Source organism: Canis aureus, chromosome 24 (assembly GCF_053574225.1).
Source record: "Canis aureus isolate CA01 chromosome 24, VMU_Caureus_v.1.0, whole genome shotgun sequence".
NCBI classification, from domain to species: domain Eukaryota; kingdom Metazoa; phylum Chordata; class Mammalia; order Carnivora; family Canidae; genus Canis; species Canis aureus.
The window spans coordinates 46,367,830-46,379,973 of record NC_135634.1 but is presented as its reverse complement, the minus strand read 5'-3'; the positions used below and the strand labels follow the sequence as shown (position 1 = coordinate 46,379,973).

At 46.0% G+C, this 12,144-nt stretch overlaps 1 protein-coding gene across 1 annotated transcript in view; it reads right to left on the bottom strand.

The window, feature by feature from the left end:
• TRPM8 (transient receptor potential cation channel subfamily M member 8) overlaps positions 1 to 11,779 on the bottom strand; it is a 94,543-nt gene extending 82,764 nt beyond the window's left edge. Inside the window, exon 1 of the mRNA XM_077869315.1 lies at positions 11,667 to 11,779. The gene's annotated coding sequence lies outside the window, so the exon portion shown is untranslated. The remainder of the gene's footprint in view (positions 1 to 11,666) is intronic.
• Positions 11,780 to 12,144: the final 365 nt, after the last annotated feature.

Genomic DNA, 12,144 nt, shown 5'->3' with positions numbered 1-12,144 from the left:
TCTCTCCAGTGGCCCCCAGCTGTCCCCAGGGTCCCACCCTCTGTTTGGAACTCTCTTCCCCAGATGCCCACCCTCTGGACCTCATGTTTTCACCACTTCTCTATGGAGCAGGGGGTGCTCTGTGACACCCCAGGCGGGGGCACGTCTCGGTGACTGGTCCTGTGGACCTCCACTCTCCACCCAGCCGCCAGAGCCCTGTTTGTTTAATGATCGGTTTGGCTTCTGGACCAGCTCTATCTTGTTCAGCACCATCTTCCCAGGCCTGGCGAGGTGCACAGAGTAGATCTATACAAATACTTACTGAGTGAGTAATTTTAAAAAATAAATAGCACCCCCTCCCAAACCCTAAATCCTCCTCCAGCTTTCAAATTGCTTCCGCATAGCATGTGGAAAGGCCCAGACCTTGCTCACCGACACGTTCCTGACCCCCAGCCCAGGAGCCCTGATTTATCCGTCTACACTGCCCGCCCGGCCTCGGGCAGCCTCAAAACTCTCCCACCCCCACAGAGACTGGACGCTTCTTTGAAACCCACTCAGAACAGCTGGTACAGGCTGTTTAAAACAATGAGTGCTTCTTTACTTCTCTCCCCAGACATTTCACAGAGAGGCTCAGAGTATTAATTGGTACTTTACATACATTATTGTAAAACCACAGATCAATCCTGCAAGGTATCTTACTCTGATCCCCATACAGCAAATTGCTTCTAAGTAGGGCCCCAACGGTCAGGAAGTGATTTCATTTGCCTCACAATGAGAAACTGCTTTGTTTCATTGCAATGGGAACAGGTGTATTTTTGCTTTTTAATCATATAAACGGGCAAGTCACGTGAGATGTGCAGTCAGCTGCCCTGTTCTGACGTGTCAAGCGCCTAGATGAGGTATTCGTTTCCAACTGCTTTTCTGAGGCCAGTTGATATTCAGGTTGACTGATTAGGAGTTTGGGCCTTCTGTAGGACGTCTTACCTAACAGGTGCTCCAGGTGAGCATCCGCCATCTGAACACCACCAGGAGTTAACAGCGCGTATGACAGAGGAGATGGGGCATTGGGAGAAGGGATATAGGAACGAAGGCCATGGGCAAAGGTCAGAAGAGGCCACAGGGGAGGGCCTGGAGAGTGAAAAGAGAAGATCCACAGCCTACCTCCCCCAGGAACCTCGGGAAACAATGGGTGAATTGTATAGGACCATAGCCAGGAAGGGAGGACGGAGTGAAAGCCACATCAGGTAGGGGCTTCTGGGTGGCTCAGTCAGTTGGGTGTCAGACTCGGTTTCAGCTCAAGTCATGATCCCTGGGTCCTGGGATTGAGCCCTGCATCAGGCTCCGCACTCAGCAGGAAGTCTGCTTAAAATTCCCTCTGCCCCTTCCCCCACCCTCCTCTCTCTCTCTCTCTCTCTCTCTCAAATGAATGAATAAATCTTTAAAGAAAAAAAAAAAGAACATCACAGCAAGGAGAAACCAGTCAATGCATTCAGTGCTAAGGAAAGGTAATGAAGTCATATTACCAGGCCAAACAATACAAAATCCAGAAGAAAAAAATAGGCAAAGGGCTAAAATCCAAATCCACCTCAGAGGGAACACAGATTGCTAATGAACGTGAAAACAGACAAGCGTCCCTTGTCATAAAAGCCCAACAACAATGAGAGACCAAGAGGAGGTGTTTTCAGACAATATTGTTTGATGTTGGGGAGAAGGTGATGAAGCAGACACTTCCAGACAACTGAGTGGGGGTGGAAACCATTTTACAGCCTGCAAAGCAGCTGGGCAATGATGTAGCAAGGCACTTAAATATTGACGACCAAGTGAACTGGCTTTGGAAACCCTAGATAAAAGAAATAGAAACACAAAAAAAGTTGTATCGAAAAGCTGTTCATTGCTGAGTTCTTTCTAATAGGAACACTTGGAAACAACCTAAATTTCCATTAATAGACCATTCCACCCAAAAGAAGTGAAAGGGTGGTGCCATTAAGGGGAGAAATCATTACAGCATGGAGAAATCATTATGATTCGTTGCAACTAGAAAAAGAAAAAGCAAGAGGCGAGGAATCCTGGTGGTTAGGAGCTCAGGCTTCACAGACAGGGGTTTGGGTGAAGCACTAGAGCTACAAAACTTGAGTGTGTCTTTCCCCCCTTGGCTCCTTATAAAGGTGGCTCAGCCGCCCACAGGAGGGGCAGCTCCAGCTGTAGGGAAGATAACTGCCTCATGGATAATGTGTAGAAGGCACCCAGGACAATACACCAGGAGTAAATACACCAAAATGCTAACCACTATATGCTAACGTGGGGGGGGGGGGGATGGTGAGTAATTCTTTTTTTTTTCAATTCTTTTTTTTTTTTTTTTACTTTGTTACATTTAACAAAATTAAATGCATCGCTTGTGTAATCTGGAAAGTATACTTGATAAATAAGTTGAGCATCTAGAGGCTGGGCAAGGGGAAGATAACTAGTGACGATGGCAACGGTATTTCAGCAATGGGGGTTGTGTAGACAACCAGTGTAGACAACTCATGTGGACCTTCCCTCCACAGAGGCACATGGGAGGAAGGTCCGACAGCTGATTTGTTGGGTCTTATTTCAATCTTGTGAGAAGAAAACTAGAGGACAGAGAGCGATAAAAGCACAGGGCAAAAAAAAAAAAAAAGAAAAAAAAAGGAAAAAAAAGCACAGGGCAGATGTGTCCCTTATAAGAATAACAAAGCGTGGGGCAGAAGGGCTTCATGGGGCAGGGAGGAGTGCAGAAGTGATCCCCCCTACAGTCACTGATCAAAGACAGATAACCAATTGAAGATCAAAGGAAAAGAGAGCCAACAATAACATAACAAATACTGATGAGAAACTTGGATTGTCTTTCCCTCTCACATCATATGATCCAAAATCCTTCCTGGACAAGGAACTGGTTGATTGATGTTCCTACCCCAGCACCTTGGTCCTACCTGGCCTGCCTGACTGACTCCAGAGAAGAAACGGGGACAGCACACAGGTGGTTGGGGCTTCACACAACAGCCAAGTCTAGAGTGTGGTTTTAAAAGGGGGCCTTTGAGGGCACCTGGGTGGCTCAGTTGGTTGAGCACCTGATTCTTGGTTTTGCCTCAGGTCCTGATCTCAGGGTCATGACATGGAGCCCTGTATTGGGCCCCAGGCTGTGTGCGGAGCCTGCTTGGAATTCTCTCTCTCTCTCTCTCTCTCTCTCTCTAAAAATAAATAAATAAATATTTTTTTAAAATTAAAAATTTTAAAAATAAAATAAAATAAAAGGGGGTCTTCGAGGGACACCTGGGTGGCTTAGTCAGTTAAGCGTACAATTCTTAGTTTCAGCTCAGGTCACAATCTCAGGATCGTGGGGAGATTGCTAAAGTCTTACTATCCTCTCCCTCTGCTCCTCCCCTCCACATTCTCTCTCTCTCTCTCTTTCTCTGTCTCGTTCTCTCTCTCTCTTTATTTCTCTCTCCCTCTCAAATAAAAAAAGAAACCCTAAAATATAATAAAAAAAATTTTTAAAGAGGGTCCTTAGGGCCTCCCTGCTGAGAGGGGCTCAGGGACCCCTTCCCACATCAGTGGGAGCAGTCCTGCCTTCATCATATTCATGCATCCAAGATCCTAGAAGGTGGCCTCTGAGGAAGTTTCTGCTGCCAAAGAGCAGCCTGAAACATCTACCCTACTCTGCTCTGCACACCTGCTCCCATCTCCTACCTGCACAGGCAGATGGGGGACGTCTGGAGCCTTAGTCTCTTGGATTGGATAAGAGCGCCACTATTGTCATTGAAGAAAAATAGGTTTATAGATGGCTTACCAAGCTCCTAAGGTGATGGATTTATTCATGACAACCCCAACAGAGTTGGAGTTTCACACACAACTTGGGAAATAAGATTGCATGACTCCAAAACAACAACACAATGTAACATGATACAGCATTCGATAACCACCATCTATGGTCTTGAAGCCTCTCCAGAGTTACTACTGGGATACTACTTCTCTCTGTGGATCAGATTTGCAGTATTTGGCATTCACATGAAAGAGGCACCGGCATTCCACCCATTTGGAGGTCACTGGAGTAATGATGCTTAAAAGTATGTGTTTCAAGTCTAGGACCATCCCCTTATTTTCTCTTTAACTCTGAGTGTATTTCTCTAAATGAATGGAACTCTCAACTAGAAGTTGGAAAAGCCAGTCAAGAAAATGAGAGCCTGTAGCATGGATGGACCTCCCCTGATAGACTCCACCAGTAAGCTGGCGGGAATGCAAACTGGTGCAGCCGCTCTGAAAAACGGAGGCTCCTCAAAAAGTTGAAAATAGAGCTACTCTATGACCCAGCAATTGCACTACTAAGATTTAACCAAAGGATACAAACATAGTGATTCAAAGGGGCCCATGCACCCTAATGTCCACAATGGCCAAACTATGGAAAGAGCCCAGATGTCCATCAGCAAGTGAATAGGTAAAGAAGATCTAGTATACACACACACACACACACACATATATATATAAGAATATTACTCAGCCATCAAAAAGAATGAAATCTTGCCATTTGCGATGATGTAGTTGGAGCTAGAGAGTATCATGCTAAGTGAAATAAGCTAGTCAGAGAAAGACAAATGATATAATTTCACTTATATGTGGAATTTAAGAAACAAACAGATGAACATAGGGGAAGGGAAGTAAAACAAAATAAAATAAAAACAGAGAGGGAGGCAAACCATAAGAGACTCTTAACTCTAGGAAACAAACTGAGGTCGCTAGAGAGGAGGTGGGGGATGGGGTAATTGGGTGACAGGCATTAGAGAGGTCATGTGATGTGATGAGCACTGTGTTATATGCAACTGATGAACCACTGACTTCTACCTCTGAAACTAATAATATACTATATGTTAACGAAATTGAATTTAAATTTAAAACATTTTTTAAAAAAATAATCCACCAGTAAAATGACAGCAAGGGCATCTCACAATGTTTAATATCCTATTTGAAGAGGATGATTTCTTGTAGTGCACACACTCAATTCACTGTGCTGTTCTTCTCAAAAATCACGGGGTTGGTGAACACATCAGGAAGGTTCAGGAAACATCACACCACTGGCCAGAGAGTCCAAAGTTCAGGCAAAACCAAAAGACTTGTCAAAATACTCATTTTAATGATGAACAATTCAATGTCAAGAGGAACTTGGATCAGCACACAGAGAAATATCTATTTATATAATCTAGCTTCGAGGGAAAGAAGGCTGAAAAAAATAGGTAGAAAAAAACAAAACAACAGCAAGGGCTTGGATTCAGGAAAGACCAAGCTTGAGGCTGCCCCACAGTGTCGCCCGGTAGATGGTGAGCATCATATAGGACGAACCCACAGCAGCTCAGCACAGTGCCAGGGTGACATGAACGTCCGTGCTCCTGTCCTTACTAGCAATAGTAGTGTGGGGACTTCATAAGAAGAGTGAATAAGGTGTCGCCGAGAAAGCAAAGTGGCCGAAAAGACTAGTGACTCGTGAGCATCGCCACCTTCTCCCCTTGCCTCACCCGCCAGGGAAACGTGTTTCATCTGCTCACTCCTGGCGCCCATGTGGAGTGAAAATGGGGAGTAGCCTAGAGAAGCTGAATAGATTTACATTCAAAGGGACCCAGAGAAACAAGAGGAAGAGGGGAGAGATGGTAGGGGTGTGTGAGGAGAGCCGGGCGCGCAGGCTGCCCAGGGCAAAGGGCATGGTACGGCCATGGCAAGATAGGTGGATGGCATCTTCTGGATGTTTTCCTGAGTTCAACCATCCCTATGAGTTCTCTCTCTCCATCTCAGAAGGTGACTACAAAAACAACACGTCCTTGGACCTCAGAGTTTCCGCGGGTCAGGAACCTGGGTACAGTGGAGGGGGGATCTCTGCCGTCCGGGTACTGGCCGGAGCTGAGGTCTCATCTTCAAAGTTGGACTAGACAAGGCCCTGCTTCTCAAGCTCACCTGGTTGTCAGCAGGGTCGAGTTCCACGGGTCCTGAGGACCTCGCTGGCTGGTGGCGGGAGGCCCCCCGTGGTTTCTGGCTCCGTGGGCCTCCAGTGTGGCACCTGGTTTGTCAAAGCCTGCCAGCGGATAGGGCAACAGAGAGAATCTGCCACGAGGCAGTCATGGGCTGTGTAACCTAATCATACAAGTGATGTCCCAAGTCACCTTTGCCTTATTCTATTGGTAGAAGCAAGTCGCTAGGTCCCACCCGTCATTCCAGGGGAGGGGACCACACAGGGGCAGGAGCACCAGGAGGACAAGAGAGGGATCAGGGGGGTTCGGGCCTTCTCAGAAGTCCACCTACCACTGGGCCCTTGCATTCATATTCATTTCCAGCGCTCTTGCTCTGACCTGAGTATCTTTTGAATAAAACATTGCACCGAGAGCGGCCTTAAGATTTTTCGATTTTCTCTGGGTCCCACACATGTAAGAATCAAAGCAGGACCCCTAAGGTATCTGATTCAGCAGCAACGCTAAGGAGGCGATCTGAGTAGCTGGAGGAAGCAATGACGGAGCCCACAGCAAACCTGACTCTAACGGCACAAAGTCGGCGCTGGGGCAAGTTTGCTCATCTGCCCGCTGCCTTTGGGTCACTCTCTGAGCTACTGTTACCCAACCCCCCCCCCACACACACACACACACCCATGACAGTCATTGTAATCTGGGATTTTGACCTACCTTGTTATTATCAAGCTATTTTTTTTAGATTGTATTTCATGTATGAGAATAATTTTCATTTTCATATTAATTTTATGTCTATGATTTCGACCCTCTTCATGCGTCCCTGGTGTCCCTGCCCAGTGGGAGTCTATTCACACCTGCCTTGTCTACCCTGGACTCATCTGCCTGCATTAGGAGGAAGACCCTGGGGATGATTTCAGTGGAGTGACTCATAAGACATGTGTGTGAGGAGCTTTTTATTCATGTGAATGTCTTTTTCTGCACGTGGACAACTTGACAACACTTTCCCCCCACGTAGGACCTGTTCCACTCTTCTTAGACTTTTGATCTTATAAAGGAAAACCCGGAGAGCAGCCTCATTGTTATTCTTTCTGTCCAACATTTCTTTGGTTTTCCCCCTTATTCTTAAATGCTAATATTTTTTTTGACTCTTACCAGATAATGACCTAAAATTTTCACTTTGACCATGGGATCTTTTTACACAGACTCAAGTTTGGTTGTTTTGTTTCGTTGCAGCCCTGGAAAGCTTGCTGTTGTCCTATTACTGTGCTCTGATTACAGCCCATGCTGGGTACGGATGACTCAGGGGAGAGCGTTGTGTCCCCAGTCCTATAATGCGTTGTGACCGAGAGAGAAGAAGGGCGATGCTCAGAAAAGAAGTCTCATGGCCCACCAGTGAAGTGCCTTCCAGAATTTACTCCAGTCCTATTTCTGCAGGAAACTGGCACCCTACTCAGGCACCATCAAGTGACCCAATGTCAAACCAGAGAACATGCTCAGGTGTTCAGTGGACACCAGCCCATGGCACAAGCACCCACCCAGTAGGTCATGAGGCTTTGCTCCCGACAAATGCAGCTCCTCGGGGCAGCGGTGCCACTCCCTGCTGCAGCCATCACCTGTGGGGCCACGGGGAGCACCCAGAGATGCGTCATGTAAGTGGCAGGCCTTTCAAAAGAAGACAATGGTCCACACAGAGCAGGCCTGAGAGTCAAAAAGTCAACAGAATACATCTTCTTCGCTGGGCCAACGAAAAACATCAGATGTTCCATTCAAAAAAACAAAACAAAACAAAAAACACACACACTGGGTCTCCCGCAGGGCAAAATTAATAGGCTTAGAGATGTTCTGGTGAAATTATTCAAGGTAAGAATAAACACACCATTATACAAACAGCACAGCAGGAAAAAAAAAATGAGGTACAAGAGGGAGGGGAGTAAGGCTGGCATCAAACTCCTGCAAGCTAGAGGATGGAGCATATTTGCATTTCTCCGAGGGAAAAGACTGGATCTAGGAATTGTATCTTCAGCTGCGTGGGGGGCAGAGAGGAACACGTGGGATCTGGGGTGGGGAAGGGGGCCACCCGCACCCACCAAGCGGCTGTGGAAAAAGGGGGCAGGGTCGGGGAGGGTATACGTGGGGATCACGTGGTACTACTTCTTAGCAGTTTAAATTTCTACTTTTTCCTTGGTGGGCGCCCAAAGTTTTGAAGAGACTGACTACAACATTGCTGAGTAGCAAGAGGAGCGCAGAGGGTCCAAGGAGAGGGTAACGCTGGTGACATGAGGAGTTGGTAGAAGCTAACTGCACCCGACCCTGGCTGGGCCCCATGCAAAGGCATGAACCGGTCAGGGTCAGGTGCAAGCAGGACCAAACCCAGGCGTCCCCGCCCCCAGCAGCCACCAGGACACCTGCATCAGGGGAGGGGGTGAGGCGAGATGCGCGCGGCTCTAAAGGAGCATCTTCCCAGTGATGGAAGCGTTCCAAAGCTTGATGGTGGTGGCGGTTACACAATGTACCCCTGCTAAAAGTGTGTGTGTAAAACCATACACTCACAAATGAGTACATGTGAAACCGGTGAGGAATCCCGGTAAGGTCTGTGGATCACGCCAAAGTCAGTTTTCTGGTTCGGGTGTTAGGCTAGAGCTCCGTGTGGTGTCACCATTGGGGGAAATGGGCGAAGCGTATGTGGGACCCCTTGGTGTTCGTTGTCCAACTTCCTCTGAACATACCATCGTGTCCAAATAATAATTTAAAAGGAAAATAATTCCCGTGTAAAAAGAACCCTGGGCCCCATGGTGGGGGGTCATCCTAGGTGGAACCTGGTGACACCTACACCTACAACCTATGCCTGTTCCCTCTAAAGTCCTGAAGGCAAGTGGAGGGTGCATCCCGAACATAAAGCTCCAGAGAAGGGATTCCAGGGTAGGCCAAGGGATGGGCCCCAGGGTACAGATACCCGAGAGTCTGGCCAGACTTAGGACTTATTTGTTTAACTGTGTATGATCTTTGCTTTCATATTTTTATCAATTTCTCAATTATTTTTATTTATGGTCCTTGCTCTTAAAGATTGCTGATGGATCTGATGAAATTAATGGAGCCCTAGTACCCGCTATGGAGATGGCCTCAGTAAAAATCAAAACCAAAATGGACTTGAATTGCTCTTCACATTTTCACAAGTTCATAATAAGATCTCAAAGATACTGACTCCTACACACATCAGAAGGTACGGCGTCTCGGATTTCCTACCCAGAGAGACACGTGTTCTCTGCACAGACTGAATTTGCTGGGCCCCCAAAAAGTGCTCATCGGCTCTGAGGTGGCCCACAGACTCTGCATCTCTAACAAGTTCCCAGGTTTAGGTGGTGCTTCTGGTCGGGAGAACCACTGGGCCCATTTAGAGAACCACTGGGCTCCCCCAGGACCCCACCAACAGTACCCATGACCCTCTTGTCTCTGGCTGCAATCCCAGGCTCTTCAGAACTTGTAATTGGATCTTTTTAAAACACAGAGCATGTAACTGGGATGCTTCAGAGACCCTATCATATCAGTTTGGCCTTAGTGTGCTTCTGTGGTCACAGCTTGAATTTATGGCCAATGCAGCTCATCCTGCAAGTCCATGAAACACATGTCATCGTGCCGTGAATGGCACCCTAATCCCAGGAATGAATAATGGTCATGTCTTATGTAATGTCCCTTATGTCCCAGGCGCTATGCTCAGCTCTTCGCATGTATGAACCCTCAGTCTTCCTTATTATTTCCCCACTTAAATAGATGAAGAAACCGAGTCACAGAAAGGTTAGACAACTTCCCCAAAGTCACACAGCAGATCAGTAGAGGATACAAGACTCAAACTCACACAGGCTGGTCTGAGAGCCTAGTCCTTAAACATTAAGCTCTTGTGTGCTACTTTAATACCTCTTTGGGAAGAGATAGATTGTCATTTATATTGTATTAGTACACTATTAAAATTTAAATCAAGGAATCAAAACCTGGTTTTGTTGGCCAGGGGAGAGGTTGGCCTAATATTATTTTTTATTGCTGATGCTCATCAGCAATTTTAAATAATCTAGATATCACCCATTCCCAACGGAATACTCTTACACCCTGTGAGCCTGTTGCAAAAACAAAACCAAAACCAAAAACCAATCTGCTCTGTTACTGTCCGAATATAAGAATGGCATGGGGCACATTTTCGAGAGTACGGCTTACCTGCCTCTCACCACAGTCAAACCAGTCCTGAGATGTCCTTTCCAAGCAGGACGTATATTTAAGTCTCCATATGGTAAAGGAGACGGGAGAAGTTTTCCTCACCAAACACTGAAGGAGAGGAATTGTGTGGTTCACGCTCTGAAAGAACGTTCCAAGGGGCCCTACCAAACCACGGCCATCTCCACTCTTTGCTCCCATCAATTATTCATTATAATGGTGAGTATGACACTTGCAGAAGCTCCAAATAGAAATGACACCATCCAGAGAAATCTTCTCAATTCCCATTCTGGCCTGAGCCTGCCGGGGTGCACACAGGAGCGACAATGGACCCTCGAGGGTCCATGTACTCCTAGCCTCCCCTGCCTCATTCACCCTGGAGAATTTGTTTCATTACAGGAATTATCCTGCTTTTCTAATTGCCATATTTTTGTCAGCCACATTTTTGAAGTTTGCATTGATAGGTAAAACCCCAATGGTGAAAGCCCCAGGGGAGCCCCCAAAGTCATTTGATCCCAGTGTCTCTCGCCCCAAGAGGACAGGTGAGAGACAGGAAGTGAGTCCCTGCAGCAAATGAGCTGGAAGGTGCTGTTTGCTGTGAGCCCTCCCCACCCCCACCCCCCCAGGATAAGAGGAAAGGCAGGGAGTCCCTAAGTGCCTGGATCCTGTTGTCTTCACAGGTACCAATAACATCAATTCTTAGGCAAGACAAGATGAATAATGGGCGACACCAACTTTGTTCCAAATTTTAAATAATTACAAATCAAAAGTCACAACCTTGAAAGAAAGCTCCTCACACTCTCGAAACAGCCGAGGAGCTGAAACCCCAACCGTAAGTGTATTTGTATTCTGCTTAAGAATCTTAACTCTGAAGAAGTCAGCATTGGCTATCGCGGCCTCAAAATTAAATAGAAATAAAACCTCTAATTATCCAACCCCCAGTAGTTCCCTTTTGCTTCTAAAGAATACAAGCAGTGAGCGTGTGTCAGAAGCTAAATGTAAAAGTAAGTCAAATATGCTTTTCTTCTTTATCAAAGACTTTTGACTGTCTGAATACATCTTTCTTGATGCTAATTTAGGTTCCATTGTAGTCTTGATTTAAAAAAACAAAAAACAAAAACCTGTTTTGTGATGTCCTCGATAGGTCTGAGAACATAGGATCGCTTTTAGATAGTTGCAGAGTTAAGATGCCAGTGAATCTTTTAATAAGGCTCATTTGAGGACATTTCTGACTCCGTCAATCAGAAAATAAAAGCTGTAATCGTATTTTAAAATCATTCAAAAACCTAGCACAGGCTCCACTTCTAAATAAATCCGAAACAGTACCCTAAAGATCTGTGAACTAGTATTTTGCTTAACCCCACGGCTCCTTGAGAAATTTCACCTTTTGTCTCGGTTTCAAATCTTCCTAGAAAAGCTAAATGATGTCCTTGCCAACCACACTCTATTCACCCTCTATTCTACAAGTTACAACAACGGCAACGTTTATAGAGACGCGAAAAGCAAAAGTCGATAACATACCGGTTGAGGTTTGTGAGGCAGGATTTGCTTTCCCTGGAAAGATCCTGCCGGCCTTCCCTTCTTGCCAGGGAAGAAGGCTTTTATACCGGGAGCTGCCTCAGCCCCGCCCTCCTCCCCGAGGAGGAACAAAAAAATGTAGGCCGAAGACTCTTACAGCCCGGGCTTATGGTAGCAACTTAGGCATCTAAGCTGAGCCACCAATGCCTAACTATGGAACGTGGTATTTTAAACGCTGATAAGGTAAACACAAACTTCCTCCTCTTGCCCGGCCAATCCTCTAGTATTAAGTCATACTAAAATTTAATTTCTACAATTTGCGGCACATCTTAAAAACCACAAGTGAAATAGGAAATGCGCACTATGGAAGGTAATGACAAGATTAATTAATAGATTAAAAGCTTTTAATTGATTAGGAAAAAATCATAAACAGAGGACATTTAATAAATTTTTTTTTCTTCAGATTCTGGTAGCTTTCTCT